The sequence below is a fragment of the Geotrypetes seraphini genome, chromosome 10 (genome assembly GCF_902459505.1).
Source record: "Geotrypetes seraphini chromosome 10, aGeoSer1.1, whole genome shotgun sequence".
NCBI lineage: Eukaryota > Metazoa > Chordata > Amphibia > Gymnophiona > Dermophiidae > Geotrypetes > Geotrypetes seraphini.
Window position 1 is genome coordinate 2,216,775 of NC_047093.1, and position 21,497 is coordinate 2,238,271.

Below are 21,497 nucleotides of genomic sequence, written 5' to 3' on the forward strand. Positions count from 1 at the left end.
CAACAAATCAATCTATTTGGCTAAACTCCAAAATTCAAATTGGCGATTTTAAAATCGTATGCAAGCATTGGATTATTGCAGGTATACGAACTTTAATTGATGTTATTTCAAATGGTAAACTGCTTGATTTTTCACAGTTGCAACATAAATATGGTCTAAACAAATCACAAAGTTTTAAATGGTTGCAGCTGAAGCAGGCTATTCAGGAGGGGTTCCCTGAATGGAAAAATCTTAGCAATCTGGAATTTCTATGCTTTCAGACGGATTTCTTGGGACACCAAGCCGCACAGTGGTATAAATTGATATCTGGATTCATGAATAAAAAACTAAAGACTGGTCTTAGAGACATTTGGAGCATTGAGATTAAGCATCAAATTTCTGCATCTCAATGGCCACGAATTTGGTCTTGGAGAATGAGATGTACAGTGTCTGCATCTATGAGACAAACTTGGTTCTTTTTGTTACATAGAGCATTTTGGACCCCAGTTCGATTACAAAAGTTGGATAGCTCTAAGTCTAATAGATGCTGGCACTGTAATCTGGAAGCAGGAACTCTTGATCATTTAATTTATTTTTGTCCCTTTATCATGGCCTTTTGGAAATCAATTTGGTCCCAAATTAATTGTTTATTAGAGAATCATGTAGCTCTATCATATGATGCAGTTCTATTTGGGACATCCATGAGAATAAAAAGTCAAATTTCATCTAGCAATAATAAACTTTTGTTGATAATGACAGAAGTTGCCATTAAACATATTACCAGAAATTGGAAAAATTACAACAGACTTAATTACACCTTCTGGTGGAACTCGTTGTGCCATATATACAAAATGGAGAGAACACTTGCTGTACAAAATGGAAATTATAATAATTTTAACAAGATTTTGGGGCCATTGATAACATATTGTAATGATTAGACACCTTTTTACACTAAAGTATAATTATAATAATGGGAAAGGGGGGATATATTGCTATATTATTGGTATAAACAATATTTTTGAATGTATTACATGTATATGTTTGATTTACAATATTTGTGGAAAGGGAGGGTGGGGGAGGGGTTTAATTTATGTATTGAAATTAATAATAGGAAAGAATTTCAAGTGATGTATATGAGTCAATTGATATAATATTGTACACTTGATGTAAGATGAAAAATGAATAAAGAATTGGGAAAAAAACCTTAAATTTTATAAAATAGCATTGTATGTGGAGACATTAAGCTTACCTGTTATGTTCTTTCCTTTAGTCCAGAATCTGTGGAGAAAGACTGGAGAATTGGAGACTCTACCCTATAGAAACATAGAAAGATGACGGCAGAAAAGGGCCAAGGCCCATCAAGTCTGCCCACTATAGACCCTCCCCTTAAGATTAGCTAGTGTTTTGCCCTGACCCTCTTAGGGATCCCACATGGGCGTCCCATTTATTCTTAAAATCTGGCACGCTGCTGGCCTCGATCACCTGCACTGGAAGCCCGTTCCACCGATCAATCACTCGCTCCGTGAAGAAATACTTCCTGGTGTCGCTGTGAAATTTTCCGCCCCTGAGTTTGAGCGGGTGCCCTCTTGTGGTTGAGGGGCCTCTAAGAAGGAAGATGTTATCTTCCACTTCTATACGTCTGGTGACGTATTTAAACGTCTCAATCATGTCTCCCCTCTCCCTGCGCTCCTCTAGAGTGTAGAGCTGCAAATTGTCCAGTCTTGCTTCGTACGGGAGACCTTTAAGCCCCGAGACCATTCTGGTGGCCATTCTTTGGACCGACTCGACCCTCTGCACGTCTTTGCGGTAGTGTGGCTTCCAGAATTGCACGCAGTATTCCAGATGAGGTCTCACCATGGCCCTGTACAATGGCATAATGACAGCAGGCTTTCTGCTGACAAAACTTCTACGGATGCAACCCAGCATCTGCCTTGCCCTTGAGGAAGCCTTCTCCACCTGATTGGCAGATTTCATGTCTGCACTAATGATTACTCCCAAATCTCGTTCCGCTGAAGTCCTGGTCAAGGTCTCCCCGTTCAAGGTATAAGTTCTGCACGGGTTTCTGTTACCTAGGTGCATGACCTTACATTTTCCAGCATTGAAGCCCAGCTGCCAGGTTGAGGACCAGCATTCCAATGTGCGCAGGTCCTGCGCCATACTATCTTGTAAATTGCCCTCGCTTACCATATTACATAGTTTGGCGTCGTCGGCGAATAATGTTACTTTACCTTGAAGCCCTTGAGTCAGATCTCCTATGAATATGTTGAAGAGGAGCGGACCCAAGACCGAGCCCTGAGGCACCCCGCTGGTCACCTCCGATGTCCCAGAGAAAGTACCGTTAACCATCACCCTCTGACGTCTGCCACTCAGCCAATCTCTGACCCATGCCGTACCTTCAGCTTTAGCTCTTCCTTGTTTTGAGTGATAAAGTAGTGGCAATTAGGTGTGTGTTTTCCATTCAAATTATAAATTAGGAAGAAAAAAATAATGGAACAAAATCTTATATTAACTTGGGGGGTGGGGAGCACTCTGAACTGGTCTACTGGTCTAAAGAAAATCGGTGAGCCTAATTTCTCCTTCCTCAGAACCTGTGGCTTATGAAGGATGGGACTCTAAAAGCCTTGCTGTAATCACTTGGGCTGCAAACCCAGTAACTGCTCATGCACTCCTTAGCTTGCAAAAGCATGAAGGGATGACTAGCAACTGTTCACTGAAGAAGTTAAGAAGTGCCATGTTTGGTCAGACTGAAGGTCCATCCTGGTTTTAACTGTGGCTAGTCTAGGTCACAAGCATTTGGCAGAATCCCCAAGAGTTGCAAGATTCCATGGTACCGACCCCAGGGATAAGTATGTTTGTGTTTATTGTTAGAGATTCGCTATACTGCCTTTACTAAACAAATAGGTCAAAGCAGTGTTCAAACTAATTCAATTCAAAGAAAAGAGCTCCAGAGATCAAAATAGACAGTCAAAGAAAGAAAACTTATAAATTGTACATCCAGGACTAGGAGGCAAAGCATCTGAAAAAAGTAAAATAAATAATGGCTTTCCCCGTGTTTACCTTAACAGCAGTTTGTGGACTTTTCCTCCAGGAACTTATCCAAACGCTAAATGCTGTTACCACATGAGTTCCAAAGCTTAACAATTCTTTCAGTGAAAACATATTTTCTCCTATTTGCTTTGAAGGTATTTACCATGTAACTGAATCCAAACATCTTCCAAGTGAAACTGAGCATGCTGGACCTAACAAGGAAGCAGCAGAACCTTAAGCATCATCTACCATCACTAGAATAGCTTCTTTGGCAACTACAATGCTTAGTTGAAAGGATTGCATCTTAGGTATAAGCTCTGAGCCTCTTTTAATGGAGAGAAGCCTTTTGGAAATGGCCTTTCCCAAGGCATGTACCTGAGGCTCTCTCAACTTTCCCTTATAAATCAGATATGCCTCTTCTTCCTAACAGCCTCCGTGATGGAATATTATACTTTATTCTGCTCCTGGGTTAAGGCTTCAGCCATGCTCAATGCTTGAAGATCTAACAAACCGAACAGAAACTCTAATGTGTGGAAATCTTCCCCATTATCTAGCAGCCTTAGAACAAAAGATGCATCACACTCCGAACAGTAATGGAAACTGTTGAAGGTAAATCTCCAGATGGCCTAGCTGAATGCTAAAAAGTCTGCACCTACAGAGGAAGGAAGAATTTGCCTTGATTTTTCTTTTGAGTGCTATAAGATAACTTTATCGATAATACAAGCAGCTCAGGGAAAAAAAAAATCTCTGCTCCTCACTCACCAGCAGGGGGAAAGGATGGTGAGCAAGTATCAGCGTTATTCACATTGGCAAATGCGACTCGGACAAGAGGTCATGGCCTGAAGCTGAGAGGGGATACGGCCAGGACAAATGTCAGAAAGTTCTGCTTCACACAGCGAGTGGTGAACGCCTGGAACTCTCTCCCGAAAGAGATGGTGGAGGAAACCACCATTCTAGGATTTAAGGGAAAATTGGACGCACATCTTCTTGCAGGACACATTGAGGGATATGAGTGACTAATGTATTCGCCAGGATATGCCTGGCTGAGCCGCCGCGTGTGCGGATCGCCGGACTGGATGGACCCCTGGTCTGATCCGGTGTAGGCATTTCTTATGTTCTTATGTTCCTAGAGATTCATTCAAGCCAGAAGGAAGAAAAGGATTAAAGGAGATTTAAAACTCTCTGGTGCTCCTGCATCCAACATCAGGTCTATAACAGAATCGCTTTGGGAAAGGTGTGTGCCAGAATGTCTGTTCCTGTCACAGGATCTGACTTGGAATTGCAAGCCTGCAGAACAGGAGCAAAGAGCTCCTTATTCCACCTTAAAACCACTTTTTAAGTGGTTGCAATTGAAGCAGGCTATTCAGTAAGGGTTCCCTGAATGGAAAATTCTTAACTCTCAGTATAGTTTGGAATTCCTATGCTTTCAGGCGGATTTCTTGGGTCACCAAGCCGCACAGTGGTATAAATTGTTGTATGGGTATTTGAATAACACAAAACTGGTCTTAGAGATATTTGGAGCATTGAGATTGGGCACCAAATTTCTGCCTCTCAATGGCCACGATTTTGGTCTTGGAGAATAAGAACTACAAGGTCAGTATCTATGAGGCAGACTTGGTTCTTTTTGTTGCATAGAGCTTTTTGGACCCCAGTTCGTTTACAGAAGTTGGATAGCTCTAGGTCTAATAGATGCTGGCATTGTAGTTTAGAAGCGGGGACTTTAGATCATTTAATTTTTTTCTGTCCCTATATAAATGCTTTTTGGAAGTTAATTTGGTCCCAAATTAATTCATTGTTAGAAAATCATGTTGCCCTTTCCTATGATACTATATTATTTGGTACATCTATGAGATTTAAGAGTCCAATTTCAGCAAATAATAATAAACTTTTATTAATACTGACGGGGGTTGCCATTCAACATATTACTGGAAATTGGAAGGATTATACTAAACTTAATTATACTTTTGGTGGAATTCAGTATGCCATATTTATAAAATGGAGAGGGTGCTTGCCATGCAACAAGGAAATTATCACAAGTTTAAAAAGATTTGGGGGCCATTGATTAATTATTCTAATGATCAGACACCTTAAACACCTTGTTATTATATAAGATATAGGTAGGATGGGATTTGGCAATATGATATTTGCTAATTGGTTTATTATTAATGGATGGTGTGGGTGGGGAGGGATTCTTTTATACTTTAATGATTATAAGTAAGAATGTCAAGTGAGTTGTAAAAAGTTTTTGATTGAATATTATACACTTGTTGTAAGATATGAAAATGAATAAAGATTTAAAAAACAAAACAAAACACTATAAGAGGTTTCAGGAGATTTGGGAGCCATTAGCAAAATGTTGTAACATTTAAATAGTGTTTTCCTCTTTAAATATGCACATGCAGGTGGGAGGATGGCAGTCTCTTACAATTCTCTTCCTCCCAATGACTCAAACCCTATCCCAGCGGATAGATCCTGGATGACATTTGAACCCATATCTGAACCCCAGATCTCTAAACTCTGCCTCAGACTGAAATCCTGCAAATGCATCTTAGATCCTTTCCCATCCCACCTTTATGAAAACATTCCTGCACAGGCCATCTCCTCCCTTACGAGACTCATTAACTCTGCTCTACTATCAGGCTATCTCCACAAAAATGGGCCACATTGCCTTGTCACCTATTCTGAAAAAAGCCGATCTCGATCCCTCCCTACCATCAAACTACCGTCCCATAGCAAATATCCCTCTACTTACCAAACTTCTAGAAATCATAGTTGCTACCCAGCTCTCCTCCTATCTCGAGAGATTCTCCATTCTTCACCCCTACCAACATGGCTTCAGACCCTGCTTTAGCACTGAATCCCTCCTAGTTTCCCTAATTTCAAAGGTACAACAACTACACTCACGTAACAAATTCGCTGTCCTACTACAATTCGATCTTTCCGCTGCTTTTGATGTCGTCCATCACGACATACTACTTTACCAACTTTCCGAGATTGGAATCGACTCCACCGTCCTAATGTGGTTCTCAAACTTCTTACGCTCCCGTTCCTACATCGTCAACACAAATGGCACCATGTCCACTCCTTGGACTCCATCTTGCGGTGTCCCTCAAGGATCACCCCTTTCCCCTATTCTCTTTAACATCTACATGTCCTCCCTGAAACTCTTTCAACTATCCCCCCTGGAAACAATCTACACTTATGCAGATGACATCCTTGTCCTCCTTGAGACTGACCATAACCTCACCAACCTCCACGAAAACATTACAGCTTGCATAATGAGACTCCGTGCCTGGTCCCTCTCGGTACAGATGAAACTAAACGAATCTAAAACAAAACTACTCTGGCTCGGCCCAAAATTTGAACACCTGCCCACACTTTTCACACTACCTACAGGCGATACACTACAGCTCGAGTTCTCATGCAAGGTCCTTGGTATCACTATCGATTCCTCTCTCTCCCTCAATGACCACCTCAACTCCTTGGCAAAATCATGCTTTTTCAGCCTTCACATGCTGAGGAAAGCTAGATCCTACTTCAGCCAACAACACTTTGCCATCCTTGTCCAATCCATCATCCTCTCCAAACTAGATTACTGCAACGCCATCTACTTAAATCTATCAAAAAAAAGTATTCTAAGACTCCAGCTAATCCAGAATACTGCAGCCAAACTGATCTTCTCAAAACGCAAGTTTGACCATGCCTCCCCACTCCTTGCCAAACTTCATTGGCTCCCAATAATCTCCAGAATCCATTTCAAATGTTCCTGCCTGGCTTTCAAGATCATTCACGGAATCCTGCCTCCTCTTATCCCACTGTCTTTCAACTCCTCCAGTCCCGACTCCTCCAGAACTGCCCAAAGGCTTAAACTAGCCTTCCCCTCTCCACGTGGCATCCACTATTCAGGCAAACTGGGAAAATCCCTTCTCTTCAAAATCACAGGTCTTTGGAACGACCTCACCACCCCGCTGCGGAACCTGAGCTCCCTTCAGTTATTCCGCAAACAACTGAAAACCTGGCTTTTCAGCAAATTGTAGCTCTATCCTTCCCCCCTTTCTCTCCCCCCTTCTATACATAAGTTCATGTAATCCTTTTTCTTCTTCTCTACCCACTATTTTAAGTTCTTGAAAACCGTGTCGAGCTCCATTCTCATGGAGATGATGCGGTATATAAACTTAAGGTTTAGATTAGATTAGGTTAATGAATTTTGAATAATTGATATAGGATGATTATAGATATTTTATGTATGTGCATTGTGATTGTTTAGGGGGGAGGGGGGATTAATTCTGAAATGGATATTACAAGAATATTAAGTGTGATATTTGAGCATAAAATGCTATATTTACTGTTACACTTATTGTAAGTATTGAAAATAATAAAGAAGTGGGGAAAAAAAACAACCACTTTTTTGCTGGGCTCCACCTCTGGACAGCAGGCAAAGAGGTCTTGCTGGGAATAGAGCTGCAGATCCCTGCCACACTTCATTGGCCCTGGTGCCAGCCATAACTACCAGCCAGATCTGCTATGGCCTTTAAGTCAACGCAGCTGCAAATCTCTTTTAAGTGTGCCTGTCATCCTAAAAATTGAAGTCAATGTCGTGGCTTATTGCAGCTGATTGTCCAGACTTTTAAGACTTTTGGAAACAAACATAAACTAAACTAAGCCTTAAATTTATATACCGCATCTTCTTCACAGAAGTGGAGCTCGGCACGGTTTACAAAGCTTAAAAATATAAGAAGAGAAAAGAGAGAGATTTACAGGAGCATATAAATAGAGGGAATAAAAGGAGGGAAATAAAGTTATATGTTAGAGAAAAGCCAGGTTTTCAGCTGTTTGTGGAATAATTGGAGGGAGCCCAGGTTCCACAGCGGGGTGGTGAGATCGTTTCAAAGGCCCATGATTTTGAAGAGAAGGGATTTTCCCAGTTTGCCTGCGTAGAGAATACCGTGTAGAGAGGGGAAGGATAGTTTATGTCTGTGGACGGATCTGGTGGTAGCAGGCCTCGAGGCGTTAAAGGATATTGGGATTAGGGGAGGGAGGATGCCGTGAATGATCTTGAAAGCTAGGCAGGAGCATTTGAAATGAATTCTGGGAATCACTGGGAGCCAGTGAAGGTTGGTAAGGAGTGGGGAGACATGGTCAAATTTGCGTTTTGCAAAGATCAGCTTGGCTGCAGTATTCTGGATAAGCTGGAGTCTTTGAAGATTTTTTGTTAGGCATAAATAAATGGCATTACAGTTATCGAGTTTAGAGAGGATGATGGATTGGACAAGGACGGCGAAATGTTTTTGGCGAAAGTAGGATCTTACTTTCTTCAGCATGTGGAGGCTGAAAAAGCAAGATTTTGCCAGGGAATTGAGGTGATCATTGAGGGAGAGAGAAGAGTCAATAATGATGCCGAGGACCTTGCTAGAGAACTCAAGGTGCAGAGCGGAGCCTGTGGGTAGTGTGAAGAGGGTGGACAGGTATTCTAATTTTGGGCCGAGCCAGAGTAATTTTGTTTTTGATTCATTTAATTTCATTTGTACTGAGAGGGACCAGGCGTGAAGTCTCATTATGCATGAAGTAATGTTCTCATGGAGGTTTGTGAGGTTCTGGTTTGTTTCAAGGAGGATAAGGATGTCGTCAGCGTGTGTGTAGATTGTTTCAAGGGGGGAAAGTTTGAGGAGCTTCAGGGAGGTCATATAAATGTTGAAGAGAATAGGGGATAGGGGAGAACCCTGTGGGACACCGCAAGATGGACTCCACGGAGCGGACCTGGAACCATTTGTGTTGACAATGTAGGAACGAGAACGAAGGAAGCTTGAGAACCATTTTAGGACGATGGAGTCTATTCCTATCTCAGAAAGTTGGTAGATTAGTATGTCATGGTGGACAACGTCAAAAGCTGCGGAGAGATCGAATTGTAGCAGAACAGCAAATTTGTTTCGAGAGTGTAGTTGTTGCACCTTTGAAATTAGGGAAACTAGGAGGGACTCGGTGCTGAAGTTGGGTCTGAATCCATATTGGTAGTGTTGGAGAATGGAGAATCTCTCTAGGTAAGAAGAAAGCTGAGTAGCGACTATGGTCTCTAGCGGTTTAGTTAGAAGAGGGATATTTGCTATGGGGCGGTAGTTCGATGGTAAGGTAGGGTCGAGATCGGCTTTTTTCAGAAGAGGCGATAAGGCAATGTGTCCCATTTCTGTGGAGAACAGGCCCGATAGTAATGCTTTGTTTATAAGGCTGGTAAGGGAGGAGATGGCCTGCGCAGGAATGTTTTCGTAAAGGTAGGATGGGAAAGGATCTAGGATGCATTTGCAGGATTTAAGTTTGAGACAAAATTTAGAGATCTGGGGTTCGGATACGAGGTCAAAGGAGGTCCATGATCTGTCAGCAGGGATAGGGTTGGAGTCATTCGGAGGTAGAGAATTGTAAGACAGCTGGGGGAAGTGAACTCTTTATGGAAGTGATCTTTTTGTTGAAAAATTTGGCTAGGTCGTTTGGAGATGGGAGGGAGGGGGAAAAGGTGGAGTCGTTTTTTGAAATGAGGTTGTGCCAGATGTGGAACAGTGTCCTGTTTTGTTTTTTTGACCTGGCGATTTTGTCTCCATAGTAATTCTTCCTGGCTTTTTTTAATACGGTGTTATAGAACATAAGAAATGCCTCTGCTGGGTCAGACCCGAGGTCCATCGTGCCCAGCAGTCCGCTCACGCGGCGGCCCAACAGGTCCAGGACCTGTGCAGTAATCTTCTATCTATACCCCTCTATCCCCTTTTCCAGTAGGAATTTGTCCAATCCTTTCTTGAACCCCAGTACCGTACTCTGCCCTATTACGTCCTTTGGAAGCGCATTCCAGGTGTCCACCACACGTTGGGTAAAGAAGAACTTCCTAGCATTTGTTTTGAATCTGTCTCCTATCAACTTTTCCGAATGCCCTCTTGTTCTTTTATTATTAGAAAGTTTGAAGAATCTGTCCCTCTTTACTCTCTCTATGCCCTTCATGATCCTATAAGTCTCTATCATATCTCCTCTAAGTCTCCTCTTCTCCAGAGAAAAGAGACCCAGCTTCTCCAATCTCTCAGAATATAACAGGTTTTCCATACCTTTTATCAGACGTGTCGCTCTCCTCTGAACCCTCTCGACTAACGCCATATCCTTCTTAAGGTACGGCGACCAATATTGGACACAGTACTCCAAATGCGGGCGCACCATCGCCCAATACAACGGCAGGATAACTTCTTTCGTTCTGGCTGTAATACCCTTTTTGATTATACCAAGCATTCTATTTGCTCTCTTAGCGGCCGCTGCACACTGTGCCGACGGCTTCATTGTCATGTCCACCATTACCCCCAAGTCCCTTTCCTGGGTACTCTTATTCAATAACATCCCTCCCATTGTATAGTTGTACCTCGAATTTCTGCTCCCCACGTGTAATACTTTACATTTCTCAATGTTGAACTTCATCAGCCATCTCGCTGCCCATTCTTCTAGTTTGTTCAAGTCCCTTTGCAATTCTTCGCAGTCCTCTGTAGTCCGAGCTCCATTAAATAGTTTGATGTCGTCCGCAAATTTTATTATCTCGCACTTCGTCCCTGTTTCTAGATCATTTATGAAGATATTAAATAGCAGCGGCCCGAGCACCGAGCCCTGCGGGACACCACTCGTGACCCTCCTCCAGTCGGAGTAGTGACCCTTCACTCCTACCCTTTGTTTTCTACCCTCCAACCAGTTTCTAATCCATCTATGTACGTCTCCTTCCACCCCATTGTTCTTCAGTTTCCGGAGTAGACGTTCATGGGGCACCTTGTCAAAGGCTTTTTGGAAATCTAGATATATGATGTCTATGGGGTCTCCTTTGTCCATCCGTTTGTTGATCATAAGAACATAAGAAGCGCCATCTCCGGATCAGACCTTCGGTCCATCAAGTCCGGCGATCCGCACACGCGGAGGCCCTGCTAGGTATACACCTGGCTTATTTTATAGCCAACCATATCTTTATATGCCTCTCTCAAGGAGATATGCATCTAGTTTGCTTTTGAAGCCTAGGACTGTCGATTCCGCAATAATCTCCCCTGGGAGAGTATTCCAGATGTCAACCACTCTCTGTGTGAAGCAGAACTTCCTGATATTAGTCCTGAACTTGCCCCCCCTTAGCTTCCTTTCATGTCCTCTTGTCCGTGTCAAATTGGACAATGTAAATAGTTTTTTCTGCTCTATTTTGTCGATTCCTTTCAGTATTTTGAAGGTTTCGATCATATCCCCACGCAGTCTCCTTTTCTCAAGGGAGAACAATCCCAGTGTTTTAAGTCGATCCTCATATTCCAGTTTCTCCATACCCTTCACTAGTTTAGTTGCTCATCTCTGCACCCTCTCCAGCAGTTTTATATCCTTCTTTAAGTAGGGAGACCAATGTTGGACGCAGTATTCCAAGTGGGGTCTGACCATTGCCCTATAAAGCGGCATTATAACTTTCTCCGATCTACTCGAGATTCCTTTCTTTATCATGCCCAACATTCTATTTGCCTTATTTGCCGCTGCCGCGCATTGTGCCGACGGCTTCAGGGTCCTATCTATCAGTACACCCAGATCCCTTTCTTGTTCACTTTTTCCCAGAGTTGCACCTGACATTCTGTACTCGTATTCCTTATTTTTACTGCCTAAATGCATTACCTTGCATTTCTCCACGTTGAACTTCATCTGCCATTTCTCCGCCCATTTTTCTAACCGACACAAATCGCTCTGGAGTTCCTCACTGTCCTCCTGCGATCTGATTGCCCGGCAGAGTTTTGTGTCGTCTGCAAACTTGATGATCTCACTGGATGTTCCGTTTTCCAGGTCATTGATATAAATATTAAAAAGGATCGGCCCAAGTACCGAGCCTTGGGGTACACCACTAGTCACTTTCTCCCAGTCGGAGAACTTCCCATTTATGCCCACTCTCTGCTTCCTGTTTTCCAGCCATTTGCCTATCCATCTTTGTATATCTCCCTCTATGCCATGGCTTTGTAGTTTCCTAAGAAGTCTTTTGTGTGGAACTTTGTCAAATGCTTTCTGGAAGTCCAAGTATATTATGTCCACCGGCTTTCCACTATCAATTTGCTCGTTCACGGTCTCAAAGAATTGGAGTAAATTCGTCAAACACGATTTCCCTTTCCTGAATCCATGTTGACTGGGTTTCATCAAGTCATGTGTGTCCAAGTGCTGAACTATGCTATCCTTGATCAGTGATTCAATCATCTTGCCGGGGACAGATGTAAGACTCACAGGTCTATAGTTGCCCGGTTCTCCTCTCGATCCTTTTTTGAAAATTGGCGTGACGTTCGCTTTCCTCCAGTCGTCTGGTATCTGACCAGTTCTGATTGACAGGTTTGCAAGTTTTTGCAGTAACTCTCCGATTTCGACCTTCAATTCCTTCAAGACTCTCGGGTGAATTTCATCCGGTCCAGGGGATTTGTCACTTTTAAGTTTGTCGATCTGGTAGTATATCTGATCTAAGTTCACTTCAACTGTGGTGAGGCTGTCCTTTATTTCTCCTGTAAACAGTTTCTCCACTTCAGGTATTGTTGAGGTGTCCTCCTTCGTAAAGACAGACGCAAAGAAGGAATTTAGTTTGTCTGCGATTTGTTTATCTTCCTTGATGTACCCTTTTCTTCCCATGTCGTCCAGGGGTCCCACTGCCTCTTTTGCAGGTTTTTTCCCTTTCACGTATCTAAAGAAGGGCTTGAAGTTTTTGGCCTCCCGGGCTATTTTTTCCTCATAGTCCTGTTTTGCATCCCTCACCGCCTTGTGACATTTCTTCTGTTCATCTTTATGTTTGTTCCAGGCTTCGGTTGTCTTCGTGCATTTCGAAGAAGTGCAATAAGTTCATTAGGCACGATCTTCTCTTGCAGAAACCATGCTGGCTGGTTATCAGAAGTTCATGTTTTTCAAAATGTTGATTGATGTTTTCTTTTATCAGTGCTTCTGCCATTTTCCCCAGAACCGAAGTCAGGCTCACTGGCCTGTAGTTTCCCGGGTCACCTCTTGATCCCTTTTTTAAAGATGGACGTAACGTTGGCTATCTTCCAATCTTCCGGGATCTCGCCTGTTTTCAGGGATAAGTTGCAAATTTGCTGCAGTAGTTCCGCTATCTCCTCCTTTAATTCCTTCAGAACCCTTGGATGTATGCCATCCGGACCCGAGGATTTGTCAGTTTTTAGTTTTTCTATCTGCCTGCGAACGTCCTCAAGGCTCACTTCTATGGATGTTAATTTTTCTGCCTGACTTCCGTTGAAGAATTGCTCAGGTTCCGGTATGTTGGACGTGTTTTCGTTAGTAAATACAGACGAGAAGAACATGTTAAGCCTTTCTGCCACTACCTGTTGTCTCCAAGATTGTCTGTCAGAAGGGGATTTCGATTTTTTCCATTTTTGTTCCAAGGCTCGACATTTCTGCTTTAATTCCCTGTGGTATGGGAGATACCAGGGAGCCTTGTGGGAGTAGGAGATGGAAATATGATGGAAACATAGAAATATGATGGCAGATAAAGACCAAATGGTCCCTCCAGTTTGCCCCTCCGCAGCACCCACTATCTCCTCTTTCCCTAAGAGTTCCCACGTGCCTGTCCCAAGCTTTCTTGATTTCAAATAGTCTTTGTCTCCACCACCTCTATCAGGAGACTATTCCACATTTCTACCACCCTTTCTGTAAAAAAGCATTTTCTTAGGTTACTCCTAAGCCTATCGCCTTTTAACTTCATCCTATGTCCTCTCATTCCTGAGTTTTCTTTCAAATGAAAGACTTGCCTCATGCACATTTATGCCATGTGTATATTTGGTCTGTTTTGTGCAGTCTATGCTGAGGTCTAAGACCTTTTGGTTCTGGTTAGTGAATCTTTCTTGTCCCTTTTTCTGTCTGGACTGAGCTTGGGGGACCCTCTCGGGGGTCCTACCGACCTCGGGAGGGGGGGTCACACTTGGAAGGGTCGAATCTCTCCTTCCATTAAACTAAACTAAACCTTTCCCCATTTCCCCCACCTCCCTAAAGTTTTATCAATGTAGAGGAGCCTCAACTGTACGCCTTGCCACTGATACCGACACTGACTACTAAAGTTTAGAGTGCCTGTGGGGTCTGCTTTCTCTTGATAAAGCTGGCTGGCTGTGAGAAGAAGTAAAAAAGAAAAAAGGAGCTTTGTATTGGGAGGTCGAGGCTGCCGTTTCCCACGGTGTTGTTGTGAGTGGGTTTTTGATGCTTTTATTATGAACACTTCAAAAAAGCAGAAAAGTGTGCTGTTTGTGGATGCCGAACAGTGGATGCAGTTGGCGGGTGCACAAAATGTTCTGGCCATCTTGAGGGACCTAGCTTCAGGTGTCTGCGTGCTGGGTTCTCCTTCACGCGTGCATCGCTAATCAGTGGGGCTTCCCCTGTCGCCCATGCTGGGTTTTCTTAGCCACCAGTGGTCAGTCAGATTCGGTGTTGCAGTCCACCGGGGCTGGGGATTCCATTTCAGCTGCAGCTGAGCAGTAGAGTCAGCTGTGCCTTCAGTACCACATATTTTTTCTGGTGATAGTTTGGCAATGGCCCTTCCCTCAGCGGGAAGCGTGTCTAATTTGCTTCTGGGTTTTTTTCCCCTGATTTGGTATTGGCCATGTGCAAGGCTTATTTACAGGCGGCTGGGGGTCCTGCTTTGGCTGCCCAGTCATTCGCAGTCAGAAAATGCCGCGAATGACCGGGACCGCAAATTCACGGGGGAGCACTGTAAATAATTTCCTTAGATGGCAAAATTTATAGAATTTGACGTTTTTGGTCTACTTCTCAGTTATGTATTGTATTATATGACATTCTACACGGAACTCAATACAGTTTCCAACCAAACCACAGCACAGAGGCACTGTTACTTACACTAGTAACAGAAGTAAGACAGTACCTAAGTAAAGACATGATTCTGCTACAATTTGATATCTCTGCAGCTTTCAGTGCCATAGATCATAATCTAATGAGCTATAGACTCAGAGTACCACAAGGATCACCATTATCACCACTTCTCTTCAACATCTACATTTGTATGAATACACGTCAACAATGGGCATCCTAATCCTATCATATGTAGATGACATATTCCTGTTATGCCCTGCCTTAGACTCAGTCAACAATGTACTTCATATGCTGTCATAAAACCACTATCAAATGAGACCAAAAATAATTTCTTGAAATTAAATAATCAAAAAACCAAGTTTGTATGATTCAGTAACGAGAAAAGTGCACCAGTCCCAAACCTCACCCTGAGTACCAGTGAATTGCTTCAGACAAAGTAAATCAAAAGTTGGCTTTATCCTAGATGCCAGATTAACCAAGCAAGACCAAAATTGCATTTAAGAAATCGTTCTTTAAAATGAGACAACCAAGGACCGTCCGCTCGTCTTTAGATCCCATCAGCTTCCGGATTATAGCACAAGTCATCTTACTCCCACTCATGGATTACTGGAACTCCCTGTATGAAGACATGTCTGCCAAACTCCTGAAAAGCTGCAACTCCTGCAAAACACCGCTGCAAGATTGATCTTTGGTGCTAAGAAATGTGACAGGGTAACCCCACTACTGAAAGAACTTCATTGGCCACCTGTCCAAAGAATACAATTCAAAATCTCCTATTTGGTCAAGCACAAGAAACAACAAAAGATGCCTATTTCTAAGAAATCGTGACAAATGAAAGAACGGACCAGAAACTTACATTATCATTTCCAACAATAAGAAAAACAAAATTAAAAAACAAAACACCACCAACTATCTTTTGAATATTTAGGAGCAAAAATTTGGAATGACCTGCCAGTTAAAATCAGAACTTCACCCTCATACATCATCTTTCAAAAGAGTGTAAAAAGTTATCTATATGAATCTGATCATCTCACTAATCTCAACTCTCCCTGAGTCAAAATGATCTAATAACCATGCCTACCTTATTCTTTATGTAATCTGCAATGGATAAAACAGAATATAAATTACCTTTACCATAGCATCGGTGCCACAAATAGCAGTTAAATGTCTCTGGGTGGGTGCAGCTTCCAACTGGGTTGCTTGTTTGACAACATTTGCTACTTGAGTTTTTATATCTAGTCCTGAATGAAAAATAATTCCTGATATATGGACAAAAGCTAGCAAACTCTGGTTTGGGATAAACATGGGCACTCTGCAGTTGCCAACCAAAACATAAGAACATAAGAGATGCCGCTGCTGGGTCAAACCAGTGGTCCATCATGCCCAGCAGTCCGCTCATGCGGCGGCCCTTTTGGTTAAAGACAAGCGCCCTACCAGCGTACGTCCTTGATTTTATTTGGGTTTGCTTTTAATTTATTCAAAAAACATCTTTTGATATCCGGTAGATAGTGACTTGAATCTGTCAGTTGTGTGTTACGAATGTTCATAGGGTAGGAAAATGGATTCTGAAATTTAAAAAAAATCAAAGATTTGGGCCAATTCTTCCATAGGGATTGCCCCAAAACATTGTAAACCCCAGTGAAGAGGTGAACAGTACAATATAGTTGCCCTGGATCAGTAGCATAGAATATTGCTACATCTGGATTGGCCACTGTGAGAACAGGCTACTGGGCTTGATGGACCATTGATCTGACCCAGTAAGGCTAGTTTTATGTTCTTATACAGGACAAAATATCTGATTGAATTGCATGAAACAGGTTACCAGATTTTCCGGAACTAAAATCCAGACCTATGGCCCTGCCCCCAGTCACACCCCGTTCCGCCCCACCCCTTCAACCTGTTCACTTGTCAGGAGGGCATCTGCGCATGCGCTGGTGTGACACGATGTCACACACATGTACGTGACATCACCATGCGCAGATGCCATCCCTGCTGGACAAAGTGCCGGATTTGAAAAGTCGTCCAGGCGCCCGGACATGTCCTCTAAAAGGGAGGAAATGTCCAGGGAAATCAGAACATCTGGTAACCCTATGAAACATCGTCTGTTCCCATGGATCGTTTGTTCAGGTGTTGATTTTGGGCACTAAAATAATTATGGCAACAAGTGTGAAACATAGAGCTTCATGAGAATGAGGACTATGGGACTGGAAGAAGTTGCTGCAGCATTCCTGTGAGATTGTAGTTAAAATCTCTGATGATTCCAGAATGAGACTTGGAACATACAGAGGCAGCTGGGACACTGGAATGAGGCTTGGAATACTCATTGGTTAAATAGTGAATACCATCCAATACAGTGGCCTCAAACTCACGGCCTGGGGGCCACATGCGGCCCTTTGGGTACTATTTATCATAATCACAAAAGTACAATAAAACAGTTTCTTGATCATATGACTCTAGCTATAAATTACAATATTATTATTAAGACTTAGCCAAAATGAAAGATTTATAAACTATAAAGAGTTTTTACCTCATGCAAAATTGTCATTTCTTTAATATTACATTAGCTATTTTTTTCTGAGGCCCTCCAAGTACCTACAAATCCAAAATGTGGCCCTGTGAGTTTGAGACCACTGATCCAAAACAACCAGAGGAGGCTGTTGGGGGTTGGGAGAAGGAAATGGAGGGCTGCGATTGAATATAATGTTGACTCCTATAGGTATGGATTGGGATGCAGGAGATTAATTGTGGGGATAGAATTGATCTTAGCAGGTACAGGTGGGTATGGGTTAGATTCCACCAGGGATGGGTGAAATTTCTGTCCTTGTGCAACTCTCTAGTATAAAATTGAATAAATGCCAGCACCCAAGAAAAGGATCTGGGTGTCATCAAAGACAATATGATGAAATCTTCCGCCCAATGTGTGTTAGTGGCTGTGGCCACCAAAAAAAGCAAATAGGATGCTAGGAATTATTAAAAAAGGAATAGTTAACAAGATTAAGAATGTTATAATGCCCCTATATCGTTCCATGGTGCGACTTCATTTGGAATATTGTGTTCAATTTTGGTCTCCTTATCTCAAGAAAGATATAGTGGTGCTAGAAAAGGTTCAAAGAAGAGCGACTGAGATGGTAGAGGGGATGGAACTCCTCTCGTATGAGGAAAGACTAAAACGGTTAGGGCTCTTCAGCTTGGATAAGAGACAGCTGAGGGGGAGATATGATTGAAGTCTACAAAATCCTGAGTGAAGTAGAACTGGTACAAGTGGATCGATTTTTCACTCCATTAAAAATTACAAAGACTAGGGGACACTCGAAGTTACAGGAAAAATACTTTTAAAACCAATTGGAGGAAAATTTTTTTCACTCAGAGAATAGTTAACCTCTGGAATGCATTGCTAGAGGATGTGGTAAGAGTGGATAGCATAGCTGGTTTTAAGAAAGGTTTGGACAATTTCCTGGCGAAAAAGTCCATAGTCGGTTATTAAGAAAGACACGTGGAAAGCCACTGCTTGCCCTGTATCGGTAGCATGGAATATTGCTACACCTTGGGTTTTGGTCTGATACTAGTGATCTGCATTGGCACCGTAAGAACAGGCTATGGGCTTGATGGACCATTGGTCTGACCCAGTAAGGCTATTCTTATGTTCTTATGTATTTCTCTCTCTTAGTGTGTGCCTGAAGCTGAATTAGCAACAGCTCATAAACTGATATACCTCAACCTGATGTACCTCCAAAACACTTCCAGATAAACCTGACTAAGCTTAGCATGCCAATGTAATTTTGAAAGTTCTCTGTAATATTGCTGTCTGTATACAGTCTCTTCCCTTGTAAACCGCTTAGAACTGTTTGTGGTATGACGGTATATAAAAATAAAGTTGTTATTAATATTATTTGAAGGGCTAAGTTTTCATAAGAATAAAAACATTTCATTAAATACCTTCTGAGGAAAAGAGGGATAGATAAAAAAGACAGGCCAGGTAGCCTGCATTCCTGGCAGTAAATGTTCATTCTTCAGCATTCCTCCAGACCAGCACAGATGGATGGAATGATTACGCTGCTCTGCCAGCAGGTGGAGACTGAGAACAGTTGAATTCTGATAATAGTACAAATGGACTGTGCCATCCTCCTAGAACCAGTCTGTTCTCAGTCTCCAGCAAGTGGAGGTGGTAAGTCTATGTAGTCTCTGAAAAGGCCATAGCTTTGTGGAGGTAGAATGGTTTTAGTTTCACCATTCCTAGTCTAACCTTTCCTGGACTGAGGTAGGGGCTTGAGGAGGTCCCTTTGTTGGTCTTGGGGTACCACACTTGAGTTCCCCCCTTTTTTTTCCTGTAGTGGTCCCTCAACTGGTAGCCCTTTGCTCTTGGGCATTGACTACAGCTTAGAGAGCCTGTGGGTTCTGCTCTCCCTGTAGTTAAAAAAAAAAAAAAAAAAAAGCCAGAACAGAGGCCTGAGGGACAAGCAGGCAAGCAGGAGAAAGCAGAGGAGAGAGAGGATTTAGAAGGACAAAACAGAAGGAAACATAGAACATAGAAACTGACGGCAGAAAAGGGCCACGGCCCATCTAATCTGCCCATACCAAAGCTGAGAAGGGGAGAGAAGAGGCAAGAGGCTAAGGGGATCGGCGAGAGTTAGCTCCACCCACCCCTGACATCAGCCACTGAAGCTCCCCTTAAAAGGGGAGGGGCCAACAGCGCGCAGCCGTTCAGCGAGCGGTAAAGGCGCTCGCCTTAGCAAGAGCGCCTTTGCGAAAGGCCTCAAGAAGGGCAGAGTCAGTACATCAAGGAAGGGCGACAAGGTAAGAAAACAAATAACTAACAGAAGAAAATCTATTAGAACATATAAGCAAAACAAAGCAGACACAGAGGGCACTTACACAGTGAACTAAAAGAGAGTACTCCGGAAAAATGTGAACGACAATGGAAGCAGAGGGAAGCAAGAAGATGAGCTTTCCAGTATTCTGTACAGACTGTCATATGTATGACTACCTCCCCTCGGGGAGACAGTCATATGTATGCGCTCGGTGTCAGGAGCTGAAAAGCTTGAAGAAGGAAGTAAAGTGACTAGAGAGCAAGATACAGGAGCTAGAAGAACTTTACACTACGGAGGACCCAATCAGGACAGCTGAAGACTTCATGAATGAGAGACACATTGAGGAGGAAGTCAGGGAACTCGAGAAATTCATCGAGGATGCCTACAGGAGGAGGGTGGAAGAGAACGAACTTCAGATGAAAGACGAAGATACACCAACATGGAAGGGAGAACAAGAAACAGATGACCTCAAAGAAGACGACCACGGAGGAACACCGCACAAGGGGGAGAAAATAGCTAATCGATGCCCAGAAGAAGAAACAGCGAAGCACACCAAGGATATAGAAGAAGAAGCAGCAAAACACTCCAAGGACATTGACCTGAGACCGAAGCGAAAATTGAAGAAGGGAAAGTCAGCAATCCTAGTGGGAGACTCAATCCTGAGGCATTTGGAGAGCCACATAGCAGGAGGGAGAGAGGATCGACTAGTCACCTGCCTCCCAGGAGCAAGAACCAAGGACATCGTGGACAAAATTGGAAAGATCCTGGAAGGAGCGAAGACAGAAGAGACTACAGTAATGATCCACATCTGGACAAATGATGTCAGCAGGAGAGACTACAGAAGAAGCACGCTGATAGAACAGTTCAAGATTCTGGGAAGGAAGTTGAAGATGAGGACTCAGAAAATAGCGTTCTCAGAGATCCTACCGGTACCGAGGGCAGATGTGAAAAGGCAGGAGGAACTACATTCAATAAATGCATAGATGAGGAGATGGTGTGAGGAAGAGGGGTTTCACTTCGTGAGGAACTGGACAGTGTTCTGGGGCAAGAGCAAGCTCTACAGGAGAGATGGACTGCACTTGAGCACGGCGGGAATTAGACTTCTAGCAAACAACGTCAGGAGACGAATAGAACAGGCTTTAAACTAAGAAGAAGGGGAAAGCCGACAGTCGACAAAGCGTCGATGATTCGGAAGAAGGTATCCCATGAAGATACTAAGGGGGAAAAAGGCTGGGAAGAAACATTGGGCAAATTACAGGAGTTGACTAACTCAAAAGAGGAGGTTAGAAGGGTTATAGCACAGGAGAAGAAACTAAAGATCGAAGCACAGGGAAAGGAAATGAAGAAAGAAAATACCAGGATCTAAATTGCATATATGCCAATGCAAGGAGCCTAAGAAACAAAATGGGGGAATTAGAAGGCGTGGCCAATGCAGAGGACATAGACATCATTGGAGTCTCTGAAACATGGTGGAATGAAGAAAACAAATGGGATACAGCACTGTCAGAGTACAAGCTCTATCGCCAGGACAGGTCAGGACAGAAAGGAGGTGGAATAGCCCTATACATAAAAGAAAGCATACAATCGACAAGAATGGACACAGCAGAGATGACAAACAGGCTGGAATCACTATGGGTTAAAATACCGGGAAGGAAAGGGCCTGAAATAAAGATGGGCCTATACTATCGTCCACCCGGGCAAACCAGAGATATCGATGAAGAAATGGAAGCCGAGATAAAATGAGAATGCAATAGCGGTAACAGAGTTATTATGGGAGACTTTAACTATCCCGGGATAGACTGGAGTCTTGGAAGCTCAAAATGCGCTAGGGAGACAGAATTCCTGGAGGCT

At 43.0% G+C, this 21,497-nt stretch overlaps 1 protein-coding gene across 5 annotated transcripts in view; it reads left to right on the forward strand.

The window, feature by feature from the left end:
- Window positions 1–21,497, forward strand: part of LOC117368010 (transcription factor MafG) — a 147,523-nt gene that overhangs the window by 81,460 nt on the left and 44,566 nt on the right. The window lies entirely within an intron of this gene.